The 26,099-nt window shown below is 45.0% G+C and overlaps 1 protein-coding gene across 1 annotated transcript in view; it reads left to right on the top strand.

Annotated features, from left to right (window-relative positions):
• Positions 1-26,099, top strand: part of LOC138481610 (GLIPR1-like protein 1) — a 1,920,818-nt gene that overhangs the window by 1,158,598 nt on the left and 736,121 nt on the right. The gene's annotated exons all lie outside the window — the stretch shown is intronic.

Genomic DNA, 26,099 nt, shown 5'->3' with positions numbered 1-26,099 from the left:
ACCTTCTGACTATGAAAAAAAATGAACTTTAACAGAAGCCATAGCCACAGAACCAGATGATCAATGAAACCAACAAAGTTAATGATGACAGCTGGTTTAGATCACTGTTTTCATGGGTTCCACAATGGATGGCAGATGCATTCAAGTTATTGGGAGCCCTGCTAGTGATGATATTACTAAGATTTTGTGTTATCAACATAATAATCTCGCAATGCCAGAAAACTGCGAAGAAAGCCATGGGGATGAAGATCATGATTGATGTCAAGCCAGGATGGAAGCTCAAAGACCTGACTGATGAAGAAATAAGAGACTTTGTGAAGGCCAGCAGGCATGCACTTAAGGGAACAAAGTTTCTTTATCCTAGGAAATGCAGAAATTATGTGGGAAGATGGATTTACTGTAGCCCAAATGGACAATGTCAACTAATGACATGGAATAAAGACAAACATGTAAGGACAGCAGGAATCCTGAAAGGAGCAATATAAATATGGACTCCAAAGAGACACTTCTTCAAACCATCATGTACAGACCCAGAAGATGAAGAAGGAATGAACCCAGACGATGAAGTGAAGATGAATACAGAGGAACCAAATAAGATGAATCCAAAGGAGGAAGCGGAAGTGGTCGATGAATCGCCCAGAGGGGGGAGTGTAGAGGAGGTCCCAAAGAAAGCCTGCACTCTCATCGCCCATTTTGAAGTACCAGGAACGTTCACACCAAAATATGTGACGTATGATGAGCAGATAAACTAGCAGAGAGCTGCAGTAGGGCTCTGCCCAGTGCCTATCAGAAGAACAATACATGTTGAAGCACAGATACCCAGAAAACCATGGACAGTAAGGTATCCATTGAGAAAACCCTACTGGCAAATGAGACAAAATGAAGATTGCCTAAGTACCGTCCCGGAAGAAACCAAAAAGGCCTTAATGGGAGACGAATGGTGACATCACAAGGACTTAGACGGACTCGCAGATAGAAGATATGACAACCCAAGGATGACACAAAGAGGCGAAATGCCATGAGTAAAGGTATTGTGTACCTAGAAGAAGGGAAAGATGTTGAAATATAAAGAAGCTTAAGCTGTAAGCAGAATGAAGATATTCAACCAGCTAACGCCTGTACATATGCTTGAAACCGCAAGAAAGCTAAGAAGACAGTGCGGCTTGCTATGCTAAGTAGAAGAATAGCACGGCAAGCGCCATTGTACATAATATACCTCAAAAACAAAGCACAGTATTATAAGTGTGATTCCACTTTGCACTAAAGGCAGAATCAACTCAGGTTACTAGAGGCCAAACCAGACAAGAGTCATATTCTAGCTGAACAAGAAGAGACGGCTGAATCGAAACTCAACAAAAGCAACTCGTGCCAGGAGAGCCAAGGTTGTACCAATAGAAGGAGCGAACAGTAGCTACACATAATTGAAACTTAATGTTAGGGAGAATTCTCTTCTATGGCTAATTTCTCTTACCTATAGAGTCCCCCAGCAGCTTTGCTGGATTTGACGGGTTTATTTTTTTCTCCTGCTAAGAGTGAGACCCTTTTTTCCCACTCTTAGACAGATTGCTAGTATGTGTTTTTGGCTATCTTGTGTGCTTATGGTCTGTGGGGTTTTTCTCACCCTCATAGGACTCATCTTTTTACATGTGTGGTACACAGCACCCTCCGTGCTGTGCCACAGGGGTGTCGTAGCGACCCCCAAACATAGACTCCATACCCTGGGACTGACTACTGTCTCCCAGGGTATGTAAAGTCACCATTGACTTTACTAGTCAAATCTTATGAACAAAACCAGTAAAACCCATCTTACTATGGAGGTACTGGGAAGGGTTAATAGTTTTTCCCTAGTATTCATTTTCGAGGGGGTACCGGACAGTCCATCTCTCAAATGTTTCTGGCTGGTGGCAGTGGATACTACTGAAAATATTCAACCACAAATATTTTCCTATGGGATTTTCCCCTTGTTCGAGGCTACCCCTTTTACTGACAGCCTCTAACATACCGCCAGTTTATTTTAATATTAACTTTACTCCGATAGGTTTTTATTGCCAGAACTTTGATTTAATTTCTTTCTCGTGTCTTTCTCTGTAGTCCTAACCCAGGTCGGGGTCCTTTGTTCGTCCTTCTGGCGGGAGGGGGAATACGCAACCCAAGTCGCACTCTGCCCTGATAGGCTGGGGGGGTTCTCCCGCCAGGAGAGCCACCCCACTGTGTGAGTGACAGCTAGGCTGTATGAATGGGGGTCTTGATGCATAAAAGTGGGGTCCTGAGGACTGGAGGAGAAGACGTCGCCACTGGAACTAAGAAGCCGAAGAGGAGAGAAGCCAAAGACATCTACAACGACTGAACCACCGGTGAAGCCCTGCTGCAGATCCTCACCACTTTTCTCCAACGACTCAAGAAGATCTTCACCTGCAAGAATCTTCTTCCCTTGAACTGGTGGGGCCAACCAGTTCGCCTATCGCCTTCCCCGGACCTGCCTTGGTCGAATCGCCAGTGTCAAGCACTAGGAGACTGGATAGCCAGGCACCCGTCCACCTGGACCGCGATTTAAAGGAGTGTACCTTTTATTCGTTTGGCAGCACTGCAGCTGGTTTCATCCCTGGGCAGTGCAGTAACTCGAACCTTCCTCCACGACGAGAGCCTCTCTTCCTCTGCTGGATCTCCCGAACTACAGGAACCGCCAGTAACTACCGCAACCGCAGGAGCCTCTTCTACTTCGAAGGTACATTGTTCTGCCAGTCCTCCCTTTTCGTTGGGTACTGCTAAAGGTGTTTTAAATCCTTTACCTACCTACTGGGTTGGCCGCCCCTATCATCTAACATTGTCTTTCACCTTCTGCAACCGCCTTTTCGAATCGTTTAACAAAGACTTGACTGCAGCTACAAGAACATTTTAGTCCTGGGATCTTTGCCCTGTACCACTGACTCTGGCACAGGCCTATTGACTCTGGCTAAATCTGTTACAACTGCCTTCTCTAGATTGCTTCTCACCTAGAAATGTGTTGGTGCACCTAATTCTTATAACCACCTTTTCCTTCCCTCTTTTTAAACTTGTGAAATGCCATTTTAGTCAGTTTTCACCTCAGTATTATACATGCTAAAGTACTGCCTTGCCTAACTTGTTCACAATCTTATTGAGAAGTGTTGCTGGTGTGTTTAAGAGTATATTCCTGTATAATTTGGCCTTTCCCTCGCTTTTGAGAAATTTTTAGAGTGCCATTTCTGCTTGGTTGTGCCGTTTTGCTCTTGCTCAAACTTGTCTACAATTTAAATAGGGAGTTGTGTATACTTTTCTTCACTGATTTAACTTGCTTTTATAATAGTGATTTGTGTGTGAACATCAGAGTGTGTAAAATAAATATATATATTCTTTTTGATACAAAGCTTTGGTCACTGTTTCCTTGTTCCATAGTATTGTAGTCCTAATGTGTAAACCCTGAATACTGCTCATCTCCCTCTTGAGATAAGTCTGACTGCTCAGCCACAGCTACCAACTAAATCTTTGTGGTACAGACTGATACCAACGGGGATTTATTGCATATACCTGGAGTCTTAATCTTCTGTAGTGCTCCCTAAGGGAACTGCACAGGATTCTGTCTAACAGTTAAGAACAGGATATCCTGTCTTTGGAAGGTCGAGATAAGGAGGCGTAGGCAGGTGGCAAGCCGAATAAGAATTAAATGCACAAATTGAGAGAAACTCGGCAGATTCACAGTGTGGGTAGCATGTGATCATCGAGCGAGAAGGAGCACGGGTTCACACCTATGCTTGGCTTCCGCCCAGACAGAGATGTCAGAACTTTTCCAGACAAGAAGATGCAGTTTCGAGGCCAACCACAGTGAACTAATTGACACATAGCCACTAAAGTGATGATTGATTGAAGGAAGGCCGGGTGAATCGGGGGGCATCCTGCACCTAGCTGACCGTTCTGCTTGCCGCTAAGCAAAGTGGAAATTTATGCATTGGATTGGTGCTAACCCAATCACAATGGACCAAATAATCTAGGGTCCTATAATTAGTAGAACCAATGGTATGTCGTACTTTTAGTGACGTCTACAGTAGTCATGTTGAAGGAAGGGTTTAGACGCCCACCTGACAGTGTTTACCCAAACCCCTCACTCCGTTATCATAAACAGCACCTATATTAAAGTTTCCTTTTCCTAACCAATAGAAATGCATATTAACTTTTGAGTGTTATACGTCAGATTATGACGAGTTTTGAGTATAAATGTTACTGTTTGTAAGAAGTTCATTGGAGTTGAAGCGAGACAGACTATCGCATCACTGCTGATTTCTATGACTCCCCGTTTTTTGTACTTGTCATTAAACGGACTCCCTTTGCCAAACCATTGAGTTGTCCTTATTGATTGGTGTTGGAGTAATAAATCTGCACTCCCATCTCAAAGGTGCAACTATCTCGTCTGAAAGTACTCTGTAGCAAACCTCGGCTCTATGGGCCGGCCAGGGGTCTCCCCAGTACAAGTGTTCCATTACAGTGCGAAAATAAATAAAATTTGCGCTCTTAATCTGGTGTCGCCAGAACAGGTGCTGTGGAGATCAACTCTTTCAATGTGTTGAAGGCTGTGTACATTTCATATGTCCATCTTAGATCAGTATTCTCCCTTTGTGCTTCTTTCAGTGCATGCAAAATGGGTTTTGTGTAAGTTGCGTAATCTAATATCCATGCACGGCAGTAGTTGCACATGCCAAGAAATTTCTGCATATCCTTCACTGTTTTGGGGTTGTTTACTGCTCTCACTGCTGTTGCTCTGTCTGGTATTATTCGCTTGCCATCTTTTGATATTAGTTAACCCAGATATAGTACTTCTGCCAAACAGTACTGCAGTTTCCATTTGTCTACCTTGTAGCCCTTGTGTGCTAGTAATGTCAGTAATGTTACTGAGTCCTTCCTGCACTCTTCCTCGTTTTCTCCACATATCAACAGATCGTCCACCTATTGAATTATTGTACTCTTTGTGTCAATATTTCCAAGATCTTCGTGTAATATTCTGTTAAAGATACTGGGGCTCTCACAATATCCCTGGGGCAGTCTGCAGTGCTCATACCTTTTCCCACCCAGGGTAAATGCTGTCAAATATTGTGATTCGGGTCCAATGGTACTGAGAAAAATGCATTTTTCAAATCCACTATTGTGAAACATGTTTCTTTTTTGGGGATACTGTAGAAAATTGACCCGGGGTTTGGGACGAGTGGAAACTCTTTTTGTATGACGTCATTGAGGGGGCGTAAATCCTTTATCATCCTCCAGGCCCTTCCCTTTGCCTTCTTGATGGGGTAAATATAAGTGTTACAAGGAGAACTTGAGGGTACCATTATTCCCTGCTGCAGTAGTGCATATATTGGTTCTTTTATTACTTCTTCTGCTTCTCGTGACAAGGGGTATTGTTTCACTCGGGGCAACACTGCCCCTGGTTTGAGTTTTATTTTCACAGGCGTTACTTCTTGTAACAGCCCTACATCGTGAGGGCCAGTTGTCCACAACTCTGGTGGTATCTGTTGCATGTCTTCATTAAAGAATGCTGGAGGTGCACTGACACCGGCCATGAGAGGGAACGGCACTTGTCTGTTTTGGATCATTATGTCACAAGGAATTGCTATTTCCATTATTATCTCCCCATCAGTGTCAGGGTCTGTGAAAAGCTCCTCGTCTGACGAATCTCGTAATGCAGTGTTAGCATTTATGTACAGTACTGTCCGTCATTGACATCCATGTATGTCTAGGCCAATAACTGCTATCCATTGTGATGATACTTGTACCCCGTGTAAATCTAAAGACACTGAAAGTGAGCGTCCCCCAAAAAGGCATTAATAACTCCCCAGTGAGAGTCAATGATGGACACACCCCAGATGGGAATGAGACCAAGACCAAGTGCGAGTGAAGTCAAAAAGTAAAAATGTATCCAAACCAATATAGAGCAAGCAGCGAACTCTGCAAACTCTGATAGCGCTCTGCCAAACATCAGCAAACATTCACATGTTCTTACAAAACCACGTCATCTATGACGTGGGAGCTAAGGGATCCATGAATCGATGAGATTGGGCAGTGGGGAAGGGCACATATAGATATATAGGGGTGAAGCTCCAGGAGGGCGAGGCTCCTTGAGGTGTCATGGTGATGCTTGCAGGTCAGCTGACCTCAGTGGGGTGGAGCTCTGGTCAGATGATGGTTGATTGATGCATCTTGGACGATGCTCACATTTGCCCTTGTGGCCACACATGTTCATTCTTTGTTAATTGTAATTCATGATGCCCTGTAAATCCTACAAATCGTTATTCTAACATCACAATAAATGTAACACATAACTCTAGGTGTGAGTATTTCATTATTCTAAAGAAAATACTATACACAGGGTGAGCAATAGGTGAACAGCTTTCATGGGCTTATGTGGCTTATCGGGGGGCACAGGCAGGGATACAACTATCATTCCTCTTGTTAGATATATTGAGGGGCACCTTTGTAGTATGTTAGTACAAGAGAAAATATATGGCCTCTATGGTCAGTCAGGGTTAGCGTGAACTGGGATACTATCGGGTCAGAGGGCACTTAGCTGGTACATCAAGAGGTAGTGGGATGGGAGGTTTGTCTACCATATTCCTTTCAATTCGAGTCTGAGGGCTTTGGAGGGGCTTGCTGGGTGCTGGCACAAGGGAAGGGTGAGGGGGTTACAATTGTATCATTACACCATCCACAGGGCCAGGGTTTTACATCTCAGCCCGGCCAGAGGGGGAGGGAAGGTGGGGGCTGAGCATGCAGTGTTACATAGGAGGGGAGAAAAGGGCCTGTAGCTTGCTGGGCCATTCATTGTTTATGTTGCAGGGGGGGGACACACATGGAGCATGCATACAAATGAGGTAGAAATAGGTTAGTGTGTGCATTGGTACATTAAAAGGTGTGCAACGCTCTCCTTACAATATGGAGTGCTTGATTCAATGCTCAGAGGTGACACGTATGCTACAGAGGACATTCTATCATACAGTCGACACACATCATAATGAACCATACATATTGCAATACTAATTGAACATATTGAGAATCGTACATTTTTAGAACATCATTAAATATATATTGATATCATACATTGCTTCGTGTAGTCTATAACATCCACATGCAATTCATGGCTCGGCGAGTAATCTGGAGAGGGTGAGGGTCACCTTAGTTCAATATATATATATATATATAATCAATCTCTTGGCATACAACAACAGGATTGAATGTATAGTACCTTCAGAGAGATTAGCTGTATTGGTGAAACAGGGTGGCACATGGGCTATGTATGTGTATCTGGCACTTCAAACAGGGGACAGGGTGGGGGTTATCCACAGCATATCTCATAGATGTGGGGTCTGCGAAAGGACAGGACAAGTTTTATTGAGATAGCTTGTTTTTCTCAAACCCCAGCTTCGGCCTGGTCATCTGCAGGTCAATGATGGACTGCGGCGGAAGGTGAAAGATACAGTGTTTGTCATGTAACTTGTTCGCGCCTAGTCTCCCTTGAGAACAGGCCTGCAGCAGGGACGCCGAGGAGAGGAGGGCGAGAGAAGCGGGTTGCTCGATGTGCGCGACCAGGAGGGTAGAGCTGCAGCCCTGCAGACTGCTTGTGTTTGTGAGGCTTAAGTTATTATATTCAAAATGGTGTCTGAGCAGGTCACAAAATGGAGTCCGATACCATGCTGCTGGCTGAGTGTTGCAGCCATATGTGTCGACCCGCAGCCATCTCGCATCCCTGGCCACAGGCGCATGGGTAGCTGCTGGTCGAGTCATAGTCTGCACGTTGGTGTAAATGAAGGGGAGGGTGGCCTTGATGACCCTTCCTTCCATACAACACCACCGATCCTGCCACTATTTCTGGGGTGCCATGGGGCAAAATACAAACGCAGATGGGACTCGCCATTCTTGGCGCTTTAGTTAGGGCACACAGGTGCTGGAACGTTTATGTCTGGGTTAACTGGTACTCCACGCACTTGCTGAGCTGTGGCTCGTGTATGTATCACCAACATAGCATGCATTGTGCATATCCCAGAGGTTGAACACACTGTCCCTCTTTCAGTGAATGAGATGGGCATGTTGAGCTTACTAAGGAGGTCCCTACCTAGTAAATTTATGGGCGAGTCTTAATAATACGGTAGGGGTGACCGTATGGTTTTCCCCCCCACCGTTACATCCAATTCTTCTGTGTATGGAACCTCGACCACTGCCCAAGAAAGTTCCTGCGTCTCCATTTTATTATTCAATAGCGGGAACCGGCCTTCCTTCAGGCATGATTTTTCTGCTCCCGAATCCACCATAAAGATGAATTCTTTGTTTCCTATCCCCCCCCCACCAGAGGTTCCTCTGCTGCATTGAGGGTCGTTGACAGTATTGGACGCGCAAGTGCTTTCTGTGGGTTGTCCTATGCTGAGTATCTTGTGTTCTCCCCATCACTAAAAACATTATTCCCCACCATTGCTGTCCCCCTGTAAGGTGCTGGCGCCCCATTTGCTGTTGTGGTGAAAGGGATTCCACGCGTCAGGGGCATACTTTCCTGATGTTGTTGTACATTTTGTGAGTGCGGTCTTTGATCGTGTGTCTACCTTGTGTCGGATTGTTCCTCCCTCCTTGCGCCACCCATAGGTAAGCCGTAGGGGCTGTCAGGGTGGGGGTGACCAAATTGCTGTTCATTTTGATAGGGGGCCATAGGGCGATCACGACATTCTGTTGCAAAGTGTCCTCATCTTCCACAACTCCAGCATGTTCCCTGTCCTCTTCCTCTAGGTCCTTGCCCTCCGTATCCATACCCCCCTCCTCTTCTTCATCGGGCGCTCCTTCCCTGCCACGGTGGCCCCCCATATTGCTCCTCACCGTTCCATTGCTCCTGTCCATTTACTGGCCAATTCGCTGCAATCCTTGCCTGTATAGCTATCTGTCCCTCCTCTCCTTTTCCGCTTCTATCTTGGGGGAGCGTTGCTACTGCAGCTGCAACCTTCGTCAGCTTTGTTTGTATTAACTTCGCCTCGTTTGCCAACCTTCTCTGAGTTATCTCTTTCTCTCTCTCTTTGATCATTTTTTTTAATTAAAATGTATTTGTTGTGTTTAGTTCGTTCAACAAACTTTTACAACAATTCTTTCATTATCTCTTTTTTTACAACAATACCTTTCATTTGCATTTTCTTAATTACAATGTTTTCTTCTTTGCAGTCTCATATGTTACATTAAAAGAGTGAAGCTTATATTTACACTTAGTACACTCATATTATTCCATTTTTGATACAAAAAACAATTAAGATTAAAATGAATGTTTCTCATAAGATCAGGGTCATTTTGTCAAAATTCCAACCAAAATGCATCACATTGATATAAAGAAATAAATCCCCATGTTCAACTGGTGGCCTCAAGATGTAGTATCATAGTTATGCTTTCGTGATCCTTTGCTGTAAGTATGTTAGGAGAAGCTATTAGTCCTCGGTGTGACTATGTTCTCACTCTCTAATTTCATTGGATGCTCATGAGCTTCAGCCTATCCACTTGTGTGTCTGTTTAACATATACAATCAGGGATATACCATGCATTTGTCTCCATCAGGATGTTTCACCTGTCTTTTTCCAGATGTACTTAGATAGGCAATTCGTGCATTTCAACATAATGATCCGCGAAACATAGCTAACTTTTGCTGTAGTTCTGAGTCAATAACATGCAATAATTTTGTCAAAGCCAGCATCAACGTCACATTTGCCCCCCACATACAACGAATCCACAACCATTCCCTCCCACATAACGTGGAACTAACATTAATCTCTGCAAACATAGAGTTGCGATGCATATCAAAATACTTGCAATAGACAGTAAAATGTTTAGTGTTTCCTTTCTTGACACATTCACACAAAACCGACAACCACCAGGGTTCTCCCCTTTGGGTTTGTTACACCAGTATTGTATTTTTTCGTTGGTGGGAAACTGATTTAGTTTAAAGCGTAAGTAAGTAAGTATTGCGGTCCTTCCTACCCGGAAATTGTATCAAGTATCTCGATCTAGGAGTATACTTAGTGATGAACTATGCAATTTCCGTGTACGATTTGAACTTTGAGAGGGCCTCAGTTGTACTGATCCAATCATGTTCATATAGGTTTTTTTAACGTAAGTAGTATGTAACCGAAGATCAACAGTTGTAGCATTGATGTTGTCTAGTAAACTTAGCATTTCCTCATGGTATGTTTTGATGGATTTTGGATGTTGTTCTACCATCATCCTCGCTATGTTCTCGTATATGGAGTTCTGCGGGGGGGTCAAGCATTTTGCCAAAATTATTGAGACACCTCCAGTTGAGACGGGCAGCAAGAGATATTAGTCCAAGCTCATGACGTAACACTGCACTAGGGATGGAGTTACCGAGTCTCAAAGTTTTTTTCCAAATCAAGGCTTGGGCCTGATTTAGCTCAGGACCAATTTTCAACAGACACATATCTAAACCATAAAGCACTACAGCTTCTACTTTAAGGTTGTAGTATTCAAATAAGGCAATCAGAGTATTCGCAATATCTGTTGTATATGATTTTCATTTGCGAATATAAAGGTTTGATTTTGTCCTGTATCATAGATTTCCACATATTTTTGGACGCAAAATTGGATAAGCTGTAGCCGAGATATTTGACTACTGGAGTTCATTGAATTTGGAAGCCCTCCAGCGACCATTTATATGCCACAAATGTCTTCCTTAGTTGGTTAAATATAATGATATTGGATTTTGCTGCGTTTGCTTTTAGATTATGTGAGTGTGCATACGTGGCAAACATTTCTATTTTTTTTGCAGACCAAATGGTGTTAAGTCGAATAGTAAAATGTTGTCCGCAAACGCCAACCACTGTATTTTGAGGTTCCCAAGCCTTGCAGGATAAACGACTTCCCTCTGCCAAATGTCGTCCCTGTCTGACACCGATGCTAGTTGAAATTGCCTCGGTCAAAGTTCCCTGTTTGGTAATGCGGATGCGCACATGAGTGTCTTCATGTAGCAAGGCCAACATATGAAGAAGCGCAGAATCGAACCCCATCTTTGCTAGTTTGGACCATAGCACGGAGCGTATGACTGTATCGGAGGCAGACGTTAGGTCCAGAAATGCCATGTAGATCGGGCCGCATTCGCCCTTTTTTGATTTTGCCAATAGATGTGCTAAAATAGTGGCATTCAATAGGGTACCCATTGCGCGACAAAATCCCACTTGAAATCTTGATAACATATGATTGTTTCATGTGGAGTTCTAAATCTTTGAGAATAAGAATGGAAAATAACTTCTCTGATGTATCTACTAGAGCAATAGCTCTGTAGCTCGCTGGATCTTCACGCTTGCCTTTTTTCCATATAGGAACCACTATAACTGTGTTCCATGAAGTTGAATTTTTTGGGATTTGAAGATGTTATCGTATTTAGTTTTACATATCCGGGCCCAAAAACTGGGGTCTTGTTTCATTACACACGCTAGTATGCCATCTGGTCCTGGAGCATTTGAATATTTCAGTTTTTCTACTGCCCATTCTATCTCTTTTTCTGACCAGGGGCAAGCTAAAGCTTTAGATGGAATTGCATAACCAATGATTTTATGGAGAATCTAGAGGGCAATTGATATTTATTCTGGAAGAAACTGGTCCAGGTGATTCCTGATATAGGAGATTCTAAAACATAATTTCTTTTGTCCACACCAATACGGAGCATAGCCCAAATCGACCTCCTATTATTAGTGCAAAGATAGGATATCATGTCTTGATTAGCTCTAATTTTGAGACTCCATTTTATGTTACGACATTTGTTGGCGTACATATTGCACTTTTTTTTTTCAAGTTTGTGTATTCCTCAATATTGGGACAGGTCTTCTTTAATTTGCGGATATGTCTATTTTTCACATATTTTAGTTTGTGTATTTCACTGTTACGAGGTGGACAGTAAGTATTACCCTGTCTTTTAACAGGTCCACCTAGTAATGGCAGCGTAGCTGAAATTATCTCTGAATGAGTCTTCTCTGTGCTGTAGGTGTCACTATAAGTTTGAAATGTTGAGTCCGACCATGGGATTGCTGCTTTGATCATTCTGTTTAGTTTGCGGCATATGTTGTCATTCCATCTGATGGAGATGGCAGGACGGTCAATCTCTAAATGAGATGACATTGGTTCCTTCGGTAATACTGATACCTTCACCCTAATATTGGTCCAAATGATAACATGATCTCCCAAATGTACATCTATGGTATAAGTAGGGGAAGCAAGAGGAGCCAAAGTATGTGAGACAGCCAAATAGTAAATTCTAGAATGTAACTTATCACGCCGCCACATATAGGTTAGAGCAGTAGAATCAAATTCTAAGAAATGTATGTCCCACCCTTCCAAGAAATAAATCCATCTTTCTCCATTGTCCTGTGCTTGCAATTGGTGAGAAGACGGAGCATATCTAAAGCTTGTCCAATGCAGCATGCATTAAAGTCGCCCCCTATTAAAATATAGTTTGATGGGTGACGTGAGTGGATGGCTTCCAAAATTGAGTTTAGCTGACTCACCATAAGATCCAAAGAGTATTTGTAGGGGTTCCAGTATATATCAATAATAAAGAGTGCCATTTGAGATTCCCCACTAAGTGAAAGTTCAACGGCTAACAAGTTGTCTGTGTTCTGTAACATCTTGGATCTAATATTGAGACTGTTGTTAAGACAAATCGCGAGCCCTCCGTAAGGACGCCCTCCCCTACCGATCTTAGCCCTTGATGCATACGTTGTGAAACCATTTATCATAAAGTCCTGTGTATTCATAGTTTCCTGAACTATGATTACGGACGTTTGAGTGTGTGAGGGAAAGTTGGGTTGCCATGTGTTGAAATTATTATATCCACATGAGTTCCAGGATAAGATGGATAACTCCTGGTTACTATGATGAATTAGAGGTTGAATTTACTTCATTTAGAGTTTTTGCCAACGGGATCAGCCGTGACCAATCCTTGATTGCCGAAGTCAAATTGGCAAGGTGGGAAAGTGCAGATATTTCTGTATCCTTAAGGCCTTGATTTGTTCCAACATTTTCCTCATTAGTGGAGTATTTAGGGGGTTGAATTGTAGAAGGTTTCTGGCAGCCTCATGGGACTCAAATTGAAAAAGTTTGAACCCCAATAACTCAAAATCCATGCTATGTTCACGCAATAACTTGGTGATAATATAAGAGTGGGTTTTACATACCCTTCTATTATTGTTGGAGTTATGAAGTTCGACCCATTCAATGTCCTCTGATTTCAGATTTCTTAGGGATGGAATAAGGTTGAAAATTTGAAGGAGGAATGAACGGTTAATCCGTTTCTTGCCATTTGCATCTTTGTCACTTTGACAACCTATTACATTCATCATTTCCTTATCCATTTCATTGGTGGCATGAATAGTGTTTTCCATATTAGGATCCATATTCTTCACCTGTTCGTGTACCTCATCAGTAGTTACTGATGGATTGTCACTAACTACCTTTCTAATTGTTTGTTCTTGCTCTATGCTAGATTTAGAGGGTAGCCAGTTCTCAGAGTCCTTCAGGATCGGAGAGACAATGCTAGATTTTAGTTTCATGTCAGACTTCACTTTTGAAGTAATGTTTGAGAGTGTGTTACTTCCCTTTAGAGGAAAAAAGGCAGAGAGTTGTGATTGCCTAGCAGATTTCGGTTCACCTGATGTAGTTGCTGATGCAAGGGGTTGTTCTGGTCCTTTGTTCTTCCCAATTATAGGTGCTATTGCACCCTTTGCTGTCAGTTCTTTACTGATCGCCTGAGTTGCATTTTTTGTTTTAATAATTTTTTTTCTTTGCATTCTTGGTTTTGTTTTCCTCATCATTTATGTTTGCCAAATTAGTTTTTTCTATCTGAAGTGTTTTTTTGCTTTCATCATCTAGCTGATCTAAATCGAGTGTACCCTCCTCAACTGGATTGACACCCTGGGTGTCTCCCGTCTGCTTTCCTTTATTGTCAGCAGAAGAGAGATTCCCTGAGTCTGTGGCGCTACTCATATTCACCTCCTTTTTAATCCGTAGTTTTCTTTTTAATTGGCGCGTGTGCAAGCGCTTTTGTCTACTGGACATATAAGGGCCCGAAGTGAATCCCTTGTTATTGGTGGGTAATGATGAAGAGAACATACTGTTTTGTTCCTCATCCCTTACTCCTTTTTCTTTCTCAATTATCTCAATTAGGACAGATGGACTGTCACAGGTTGCTCCATACACAGGTTGGTTGTTCAGTGGAGAGTGAGCGGAGCAAGTGGATGAGGGGAATGGTAGTTTACTTGTTATCTGAGTTAGCATATGTTCCAACATGTTTAATTTTAAGTGAATTGCCTTTGTGTCTGTATGTGTTTCATCAGACACCTCAACATGTGTGCCTTTTGTCAGCACTGATTTTTTTGTCCAACACTTTTGCATATGATCTTGAAGAGGCCACAAATGGTTTCTCCGAGAGGTTGGTTTGTGCTGATCTCGACTGCACTATAAGTTCTTCAGTTTGTGAGGTTGCTGACTTGATGGAGCCTTTCCCTTCTGATTCCAATTTGCTCAATATTGGGACATCTGTTTCCTTCTTTCCCATCAGATACCCTTCTATCTTGCTTATCCTCACAAGGGTCTCTTTAGATAACTGTTTGAATTCTCTTAATTCCAAATGTGTACGTTTGTGCCCCCTATCTAGTAAATTCAGAATCCTTGTTAATAAAGGAAATGTATGTTCTGCATTTTCTAAGTCATTGAGTGCATTACTAGTGCCAGTAGATGCAATTGAGACGCCTCATGGGCTGCCAGAGACATCTGTTTAGCATCTACAGGACTGGAGAAGGCTCTAGCAGCTTCAACAGCAGATTGATTTTCCTCATAGTTATGTGAATCTTTGCTGTCTGCAGGCAAAGATGTAAACAGTGCAGGTGGGGCAGAGCCATGAGTTCCCGCCAAGGATGGATTGGAGCTATCAATATCTGCACATCTTGCTCCAAAAAGATGTACTTCCTCGATGGCTTGATACCTAGGATTGACAGGAGTAGATGGCCCCAACGACATGCAAACACGTTTGCCCAACTCAGCCAGTATGGTGGAGGCTAACATTGAATCATCCGAAATGCCCTGATTGAGCATGTCACCTGGCCCAGTTGCGGCTGGTGTAAAGTTGTGTTCTTCTCGTATGCTCAGAAAGCTGTGTTGGACAGAGCGTTCCCCATCATACATTTCTTTCAGTGGGAAGGTGACTGTACCATGTGTATGCGTGCTGGATGTGTGTACTAACGCATGTACTTTTACTTTTCCATCAAGGTGTGTGATAGTTTCCTCATAGTTTTGAATACCAATGTTATCTACTTTGGGGGTATGCAGTGTTTTTTCATCACTGATAGATGCAAGTTTTGCAGTTTCACATTACTTGCTGCTTCTTAACCCGCTAGCCATAATTTTTGGCGTTCACGCCTAGGTCAGTGAAATGATTTGATAACTTCTCTCTCTTTGCTTTTACAACATATGTTCAACACGTAGTTGTAGGGGTTGACTTACAACATTAACATTTGCTATTCACCATTCAGCCAGGTGTGCAAATATAACAGAAATTTAGCATGCAGAATTTAAAGCAAAACTAGCCAATTGAAACGCAATAATCTCTGAACGCATTTAGATGGCACACAAAAAGGGACTGGGTACGTCCTCACTGTCCTGAATGCCCGAACAGCCCAAACAGCACTTCTAGGCACTTCTGGGGTGCGCACCTTTGATCCTTTTACAATGGTGCACTATGATGCTCTGTATTTCGGGTCAGCTCTTGGCTTCTATCCCGGCTATTTTATCGAGAGCCTTTTGATTATGAAATAAAACAGTGAGGTGGATTGATCCCAAGCAATGCCTGTCTCCGCTCTCCACATCTCTTGCACCCGAGAATGTAATCCATCGCATCTTCCTCCTCCCCCATTGTACATTGCATTACTGATTGCAAATCAGGTGTGTCTGGAAACGTTTCTCTCAGTGCATTCCATACCCTGGCTCTTACTGTGTTGAATGAAGTCCCATCATGGCAGTCGCAGTCCAATGTTACCCCAGGGAACCCCGCCTTAGCCCACACCCTGTTTGCTTGATCACCTACTGTAGAAACCAACAAACTTTTGACGTCTCGTATTGCTAGGGGAACTGCCGCAGTATTTTTCTCAAATGCATGTATCCATTTACTCACTCCTCCTGACAGTGGGGGTAGTGTCTTAAGTAGATTTACTTTATCCGTTTGGGCCCAGGGGACAGCATGAGGTCTTCCCGCTCCCTTGTGTATTAGTTGTAACTTACCTCTTAATTTTCCCACATTCGCCTTTGCTCCTCTCTTACCCAACACTGCCATTCTCCCTGCTCTTGATCTGAGTCCCCCCTGCCACTCCTCTTCCAATACCCTTCCTGCAGGGGATCCCTCTGCACCAAATAGTTCCCCACCTGTTGCTTCTCCTAGCCTTCTTTCTTCTTCTTCTTGCTCCTCTATGCCACACCAGTACTCTTCTTCGCTCTCTGACAGTATACTCTCCCCTGCCATACTCACCTGTCCGTCTGCTTGATCTATTTCTATTATTTTCGTGGGGGTGTTGTTGAGTCTGAACAATATTTCTCCCTTCTTCCAACCCTCTCCCGCTGTATTAGTGGGTGTCTGGGGTTCCTGTGCTTGTTCTAATCACGGCATGGGTGTACAACTCTGTTCGCATTTACCTCTTAATCAGGTTACTTCTGTTTGAGTCATGGTTAATCGTGTTTCTAGATCCTGTGCCATTTGCTCTATATCTATAGTTGGGGTACTTACCTGCCCTGTTGCTCCTCGTTGGTCATATGGGGGTGGTGCTGGTGCTGTCACGTGTGGCGCGGGGGGTGATGTGGGCTTAGACACATACACTGGGTCGCTATATCCTTCAGCTGGTTTTGTTAAAAGTGGGTATAACCTCATTACCTCTACTTTTTCCTTTATCCCCTCTCCCTCCTTCTCACCATTATTTGCTGCCAGGGGAGAGGCGCCCTGCCTCTTATTTTTACTTGGAGGTATTTCCTCGAATAACCTCCACAAATCTAATATTTCTCTCCTGTTTTGCAACTGTTTTCCCTTGTATTTCACAAATAAACATGTTGCTATCGTGTACAATACATTCTTATCAAACGACCCTCCTTCGGGCCACACTTGGGGCAAACCTTCTCCTTTTAATTCTGTAAGCCACTGATCGTGGTACTTCTTAATCCTATCTGCATAACCTGGCGGGTTCTGGCAAATATGCGAAAGTGGCGTCTTTGCACCCATTTTTACTTTAGTGATACCTGTATTCTCTTATACGTTAACACTATAGTTCAAAAACCATTTGCGTTAATGATGCACCACCTCTTACGTCACTCTTGTGACAGTACCTTCAATTTACCACACCGTGTTACACACTTTTTTCACGAAATGACCAATAATGTGATTATGCAATATTACATTTTGGCATTAATTTCCTGCCTCACACTAAACAGCGCGCAGCAGACATAGAAAATACACATTACACAACGATGGACTTTTTAGACATACTACATTTAACAATTAAACACAAAACCTCCCTGCTTCTTTCCCACCTCTCTACTTCCCTTCCCACCTGCTGCCCAGACCCATCCCACCTAATCTTGGTCCATTACAGACCTCTCCCCGTACCTAAGCGTGTCCCTCTACGGAAAAGAAAAGAAGCGTTTCTAAATACTAATGTGAGTCTCCTCCTCTTATACAAGACTCCTACCGTTTTCCACTTATTTGTCCTCTTTATTTCCTGTACTAGTCGAGATAATACTAATGCAGCGCCACCTTCTTTCCCCTTGCAATCTCCTTAACTGTCCTAATGGCCATATGCAAAAACAAAAGAATAGATTTAAAAGAAAAGTTTCCCTTCTAGTCTGTTAATTATTTCCCTCCTCTATGTTCCCTCTAGTCACTCCCAAAGGACCTTTCATCTGACTCCCCGTTCCACTGTTTCTTCCCTCTACTGTCTTTTAAAGTCGCTCGCACTTGATACTCATGTGTCCGTCTTGATCCGAGACCCTCCAGACCCAGTCTGTCAAGGCGCCGCCCCGCACTCAATGGCCACACCCTACTCCGGCGAGCGGTACGGTGGGTTTTTGCAAAGCGGGGACCAGTACACCCTCTCACCCTACTGCATGCACACGTCTAAGTGTACCGGTTGCCGTAGGTGGGTGGCTTAGAGGGGGTGCGCCCTGGGTCTGCTGTGGCCGTGGGACGTCTCGTACCAGAAGGAACGCTATCACATCGGGGTCACCAAATGAAAGTGAGAGGCCCCACAAAATACAATACAAACTCCCCAATGAGAGTCAATAACGGACACACCCCAGTAGGGAATGAGACCACGACCAAGTGCGGGTGAAGTTAAGAGGTAAAGTTTATCTAGATAAGATAGGGCATGCAGAGAACTCTGCTTAATCCGAGATCGCTATGCCAAACAATACACTGTCATTGCATTAAGAAGGGTTACAGCGTCATCAGTGATGAAACATATACAGTACAAAAGTTATAATTCGATTGGTGGATTTGCAGGTCCAGTATATCTCCTTAGGGGCCGCTTCCACGCGAATGGATGCTTGCTTGGCGGGAAGGCGGACATCACGTGCATCAGCTGGGCTGGTCAGTACGAGGTGAAAGTCATGTGGTTCTGGATAAGGTGATTGATGCTAGCTCTCTAATATAAACACTACTTCACAGTATGCAATAAATGACAATCATTTGTATTCTGACAGCTGGGGAGATGTCCATATATTTCACATGTTGTATTTTTATATGTTTGTCTTGAATCACTGGTCAGGTGAAGGGTATGGGGGGGTCATCTCTGCCAGGGGGAATAGGGGTGAGCGCTCCGTGCGGGCCCAGTGGAAGGATGAAAGGATACATTTGTTGCACTGAAACATCTGTGAGAAATGGGCCTTTGGCAGCACTATCAGGAGGAGGAAAAAGGTGGGGGCCTGTGTGTTAGCTGTGTGCGGCGTTGCTGAGGGGAGAGACGGCCCTGCAGTTGCCAGAGTGCAGCCTAGTTCAAATAATGGAGCTAGAAATACACAAAATGGAGTCTAAGCAAGTTTTTCATGACCTCTTCTGCACAGGGTAGGTGAGGGTTTTTTGGTTACGGCTCATACTGTATCCTTATATATATACATAATACCTGGGTGTAATAATGTCCAATCTGCGACAAGATTATTCTATTTACATCGGCTCTGTGAGCCACACATTTTACATCATGACGCATAATTATTCTAATATTTAGCATCTTGCATATGCATATATTACGTGAAGGCAGTTGACCTGCATTGTGAGACAAGGGTTTGTGGGCCCAAATATCTACTACTACAGTCAGTTAGCTAACACATTTGTCAAACATCCTTTCAGATCTTGTGAAAGCAGCTTTATCATGTGGTAGTACAGGGGAGAATATATGGTCACAGGCGGGATTAGTACTAGGGGTGAATCTAGGTGGCACACAGTCATGGGGCAAGCATCTGTTACATCAATAAAAGGTGTGAGGTTAGGGGTTGCATGGGTCGTATGTCTTCTGGCTAGAGTCTGTGAGTACAGAGGCAGGTTTGTGGAGATGAATGCTTTTTTCCAGGAACAGGCGCTGCTGGTCTGGTCATTCACAGGGTAGTGATGTAAGGAGGAAGGCGAGAGATACAGTGTTTAGTTTGTGGCCTTTCACGCCTAGTCTTCTGTGAGAACAGGACAATCACAGGGACAACAGAAGGGAGGTATAGGGAGGAGGGTTGGTCTGCTGGCCGTGCACGGACGTTGATGGGGTGAAGCTCCAGCCTGCAGCTTGGTGTTTTCTAAGGGCCCGTCTAGGCCTACTACAAAATGGAGTCAGGATTAGGCCTACTTGTATGAGTTGCACATGCATGGGTTGCCCCGGGGTGGCCCATTACCCTGGCCAGGGGCGCATGGCCAGCCTCGGTATGAGTATGATGTGTATATCTGAACTGGAATATAGGGGAGGGGGGTCGGAAAAGACCCTTCCTTCCTTACACAACCCAAAAATCCCTGCCAACAGACATCAAACAGAACACTAGACCTCTGTAACCAGCCCACGTACCACATGGCAACCCAAAGATTCCCATCAACAGAGATCACACAGAACATTAGACCTCTGTAACCAGTCCACTTACCACAATGCATCCCAGAGATCCCTGTCAACAGAGATCAAACAGAAAACTAGAACTCTGTAACCAGCCCACATACCACATGGCAAGCTAGAGATCCCCGCCACCCAAGATCAAACAGAACACTAGACCTCTGTAACCAGCCCACATACCACATAGCAACACGGTGATCCCCGCCAACCGAGATCAAATAGAACACTAGTCCTCTGTAACCAGCCCATATACCACATGGCAACCCAAAGATCCCTGTCAACAAAGATCAAACAGAAAACTAGACCTCTGTAACCAGCCCACATACCACATGGCAACCCAAAGATCCCCACCCCAACAGAGATCAAACAGAACACTAGACCTCTGTAACCAGCCCACATACCACATGGCAACGCAAAGATCCCCGCCAACAGAGAACAAACCGAACACTAGACCACTGTAACCAGCCCACGTACCACATGTCAACCTTAAGATCCCTGCCAGCAGAGATCAAACAGAACACTAGACCTCTGTAACCAGCCCACGTACCACATGGCAACCCAAATATCCCTGCCAACTGGGATCAAACAGAACACTAGACCTCTGTAACCAGCCCACGTACCACATGGCAACCCAAAGATTCCCATCAACAGAGATCACACAGAACACTAGACCTCTGTAACCAGTCCACTTACCACAATGCATCCCAGAGATCCTTGTCAACAGAGATCAAACAGAAAACTAGAACTCTGTAACCAGCCCACATACCACATGGCAAGCTAGAGATCCCCGCCACCCAAGATCAAACAGAACACTAGACCTCTGTAACCAGCCCACATACCACATAGCAACCCGGCGATCCCCGCCAACCGAGATCAAATAGAACACTAGTCCTCTGTAACCAGCCCATATACCACATGGCATCCCAAAGATCCCTGTCAACAAAGATCAAACAGAAAACTAGACCTCTGTAACCAGCCCACATACCACATGGCAACCCAAAGATCCCCACCCCAACAGAGATCAAACAGAACACTAGACCTCTGTAACCAGCCCACATACCACATGGCAACGCAAAGATCCCCGCCAACAGAGAACAAACCGAACACTAGACCACTGTAACCAGCCCACGTACCACATGTCAACCTTAAGATCCCTGCCAGCAGAGATCAAACAAAACACTAGATCTCTGTAACCAGCCCACGTACCACATTGCAACCCAGAGATCCCCGCCAGCAGAGATCAAACAGAACACTAGACCGCCGTAACCAGCTCACATGCCACATGGCAACCCAAATATCCCTGCCAACTGGGATCAAACAGAACACTAGACCTCTGTAACCAGCCCACATACCACATGGCAACCCAGAGATCCCCACCAACAAAGATCACACAGAACACTAGACCTCTGTAACCAGCCCACGTACCACATTACAACCCAAAGATCCCACCAACAGAGATCAAACAGAACACTAGACCTCTGTAACCAGCCCACATACCAATGGCAACCAAGAGATCCCTGCCAATAGAGATCAAACAGAACACTAGACCTATGTAACCAGCCCACATACCACATGGCAACCCAGAAATCCCCGCCAACAGGAATCAAACAGAACACGAGACCTCTGTAACCAGCCTGCATACCACATGGCAACCCAGAGATCCCCGCCAACAAAGATCAAACAGTACACTAGACCTCTGTAACCAGCCCACGTACCACATTGCAACCCAAGGATCCCGCCAACAGAGATCAAACAGAACACTAGACCTCTGTAACCAAACTTCATACCATATGACAACCCAGAGATCCCTGCGAGCAGAGAGCAAACAAAACACTAGACCTCTGTAACCAGCCCACATGCCACATGGCAACCCAAAGATCCCGCCAACAGAGATCAAACATAACACTAGACCTATGTAACCGGGCCACATACCACATGGCAACCCAAATATCCCAGCCAGCAGAGATCAAACAGATCACTAGACCTCTGTAACCAGCCCACATACCACATGGCAAACCAAAGATCCCTCCCAACAGAGATCAAACAGAACACTAGACCTCTGTAATCAGCCCATATAACACATGGCACCCCAAAGATCCACGCCAACAGATGACAAACAGAACACTAGACTTCTGTAACCAGCCCACATACTACATGGCAACCCAAATATCGCTGCCAACAGAGATCAAACAAAACACTATACCTCTGTAACCAGCCCATCTACCACATTGCAACCCATAGATCCCTGCCAGCAGAGATCAAAGAGAACACTAGACCTCTGTAACCAGCCCACGGAGCAGATGGCAACCCAAAGAGCCCCGAAAGCAGAGATCAAACAGAACACTAGACCTCTGTAACCAGCCCACATATCATATGGCAACCCAAAGAGCCCCGAAAGCAGAGATCAAACAGAACACTAGACCTCTGTAACCAGCCCACATACCATATGGCAACCCAGAGATCCCCGCCAGCAGAGATGAAACAGAACACTAGACCTCTGTAACCAGCCCATGTACCACATGGCAACCCAAATATCCCTCCCAACAGAGATCAAACAGAACACTAGACCTCTGTAAGCAGCCCACGTACCCCATGGAAACCCAAAGAACCCTCCCAACAGAGATCAAACAGAATACTAGACCTCTGTAACTAGCCCATATAACACATGGCAACACAAAGATCCCTGCCAACAGAGATCAAACAGAACACTAGACCTATGTAACCAGCCCACATACCACATGGCAACCCAGAGATCCCTGCCAACAGGGATCAAACAGAACACTCAACCTCTGTAACCAGCCCACATACCACATGGCAACCCAAAGAGCCCCGCCACCAAAGATCAAATAGAACACTAGACCTCTGTAACCAGCCCACATACCACATGGCAACCCAGAGATCCCCGCCAATGGAGATCAAACAGAACACGAGCCCTCTGGAAAGAGGCCACATACCACATGGAAACCCAGAGATCCCAGCCAACAGATATCAAACAGAAAACTAGACCTCTGTAACCAGGCCACATACTACATGGCAACCCAAATATCCCCGGGGCAACCCAAATATCCCCGCCAACAGAGATCAAAAAGATCACTAGACCTCTGTAACCGGCCCACATACCACATGGCAAACCAAAGACCCCCGCCAGCAGAGATCAAAGAGAACACTAGACCTCTGTAACGGGCCCACATACCACATGGCAACCCAAAGATCCCCGCCAGCAGAGATCAAACAGAACACTAGACCTCTGTAACCAGCCCACATATTACATGGCAACCCAAATATCGCTGCCAACAAAGATCAAACACAACACCAGACCTCTGTAACCAGCCCATATACCACATTGCAACCCAAAGATCCCGCCTACAGAGATCAAACAAAACACTATACCTCTGTAACCAGCCCATCTACCACATTGCAACCCATAGATCCCTGCCAGCAGAGATCAAAGAGAACACTAGACCTCTGTAACCAGCCCACGGAGCAGATGGCAACCCAAAGAGCCCCGAAAGCAGAGATCAAACAGAACACTAGACCTCTGTAACCAGCCCACATACCATATGGCAACCCAAAGAGCCCCGAAAGCAGAGATCAAACAGAACACTAGACCTCTGTAACCAGCCCACATACCATATGGCAACCCAGAGATCCCCGCCAGCAGAGATGAAACAGAACACTAGACCTCTGTAACCAGCCCATGTACCACATGGCAACCCAAATATCCCTCCCAACAGAGATCAAACAGAACACTAGACCTCTGTAACCAGCCCACGTACCCCATGGAAACGCAAAGAACCCTCCCAACAGAGATCAAACAGAATACTAGACCACTGTAACTAGCCCATATAACACATGGCAACACAAAGATCCCTGCCAACAGAGATCAAACAGAACACTAGACCTATGTAACCAGCCCACATACCACATGGCAACCCAGAGATCCCTGCCAACAGGGATCAAACAGAACACTCGACCTCTGTAACCAGCCCACATACCACATGGCAACCCAAAGAGCCCCGCCACCAAAGATCAAATAGAACACTAGACCTCTGTAACCAGCCCACATACCACATGGCAACCCAGAGATCCCCGCCAATGGAGTTCAAACAGAACACGAGACCTCTGTAAAGAGGCCACATACCACATGGAAACCCAGAGATCCCAGCCAACAGATATCAAACAGAAAACTAGACCTCTGTAACCAGGCCACATACTACATGGCAACCCAAATATCCCCGGGGCAACCCAAATATCCCCGCCAACAGAGATCAAAAAGATCACTAGACCTCTGTAACCGGCCCACATACCACATAGCAAACCAAAGACCCCCGCCAGCAGAGATCAAAGAGAACACTAGACCTCTGTAACGGGCCCACATACCACATGGCAACCGAAAGATCCCCGCCAGCAGAGATCAAACAGAACACTAGACCTCTGTAACCAGCCCACATACTACATGGCAACCCAGAGATCCCTGCCAACAGAGATCAAACAAAACACTAGACCTCTGTAACCAGCCCACATGCAACATGGCAACCCAAAGAGCCCTGAAAGCAGAGATCAAACAGGACACTAGACCTCTGTAACCAGCCCACGTACCACATGTCAACCCAAAGATCCCCACCAACAGAGATCAAACAAAACACTAGACCTCTGTAACCAGCCCACGTACCACATTGCAACCCATAGATCCCTGCCAGCAGAGATCAAACAGAACACTAGACCTCTGTAACCAGCCCACGTAGCACATGGCAACCCAAAGATCCCCGCCAGCAGAGATCAAACAGAACACTAGACCTCGAAACAGCCCACATACCACATGGCAACCCAAAGAGCCCCGCCAGCAAAGATCAAACAGAACACTAGACCTCTGTAACCAGCCCACATACTGCATGGCAACCCAAATATCCCCGCCAACAGATGACAAACAGAACACTAGACCTCTGTAACCAGCCCACATTCTACATGGGAACCCAAAGACCCCACCAACAGAGATCAAACAGAACACTATACCTCTGCAACCAGCCCACATACCACATGGCAACCCAAATATCCGTGCCAACAGAGATCAAACGGATCACTAGACCTCTGTAACCGGCCCACATACCACATGGCAACCCAAATATCCCTGCCAGCAGAGTTCAAACAGATCACTAGACCTCTGTAACCAGCCCACATACCACATGGAAACCCAGAGATCCCCGACAACAGAGATCAAACACAAGATTAGACCTCTGTAACCAACCCACATAACACATGGAAACCCAGAGATCCCAGCCAATAGAGATCAAACAGAACACTAGACCTATGTAACCAGCCCACATACCACATGGCAACCCAAAGATCACCGCCAACAGAGATCAAACACAAGATTAGACCTCTGTAACCAGAAAAACATACCACACGGTAACCCAGAGATCCCCGCCATCAGGGATCAAACAGAACACTAGACCTCTGTAACCCTCCCACGTACCTCATTGCAACCCAAAGATCCCGCCAACAGAGATCAAACAGAACACTAGACCTCTGTAACCAGCCTACATACCACATGGCAACCCAGAGATCCACGTCAGCAGAGATCAAACAAAACACTAAACTTCTATAACCAGCCCACATACCACATTGCAACACAGAGATCCCCCCCAGCAGAGAGAAAACAGAACACTAGACCTCTGTAACCAGCCCACATGCCACATGGCAACCCAATGAGCCCCGCCAACAGAAATCAAACAGAACACTAGACCTCTGTAACCAGCCCACATACCACATGGCAACCCTGAGATCCCCGCCAACAGAGATCAAACAGAACACTAGACCTCTGTAACCAGCCCACTTACCACATGGCAACCCAGAGATCCCTGCCAACAGAGATCAAACAGAACACTAGACCTCTTTAACCAGCCTACATACCATGTGGCAACCCAGAGATCCCTGCCAGCAGAGATCAAACATAAA

This window comes from Ambystoma mexicanum, chromosome 5p (assembly GCF_040938575.1).
Source record: "Ambystoma mexicanum isolate Mex_15411 chromosome 5p, UKY_AmexF1_1, whole genome shotgun sequence".
NCBI classification, from domain to species: Eukaryota; Metazoa; Chordata; class Amphibia; order Caudata; family Ambystomatidae; genus Ambystoma; species Ambystoma mexicanum.
Note: the sequence above shows the minus strand (reverse complement) of the source record. Positions and strands in the feature narration are given on the sequence as shown.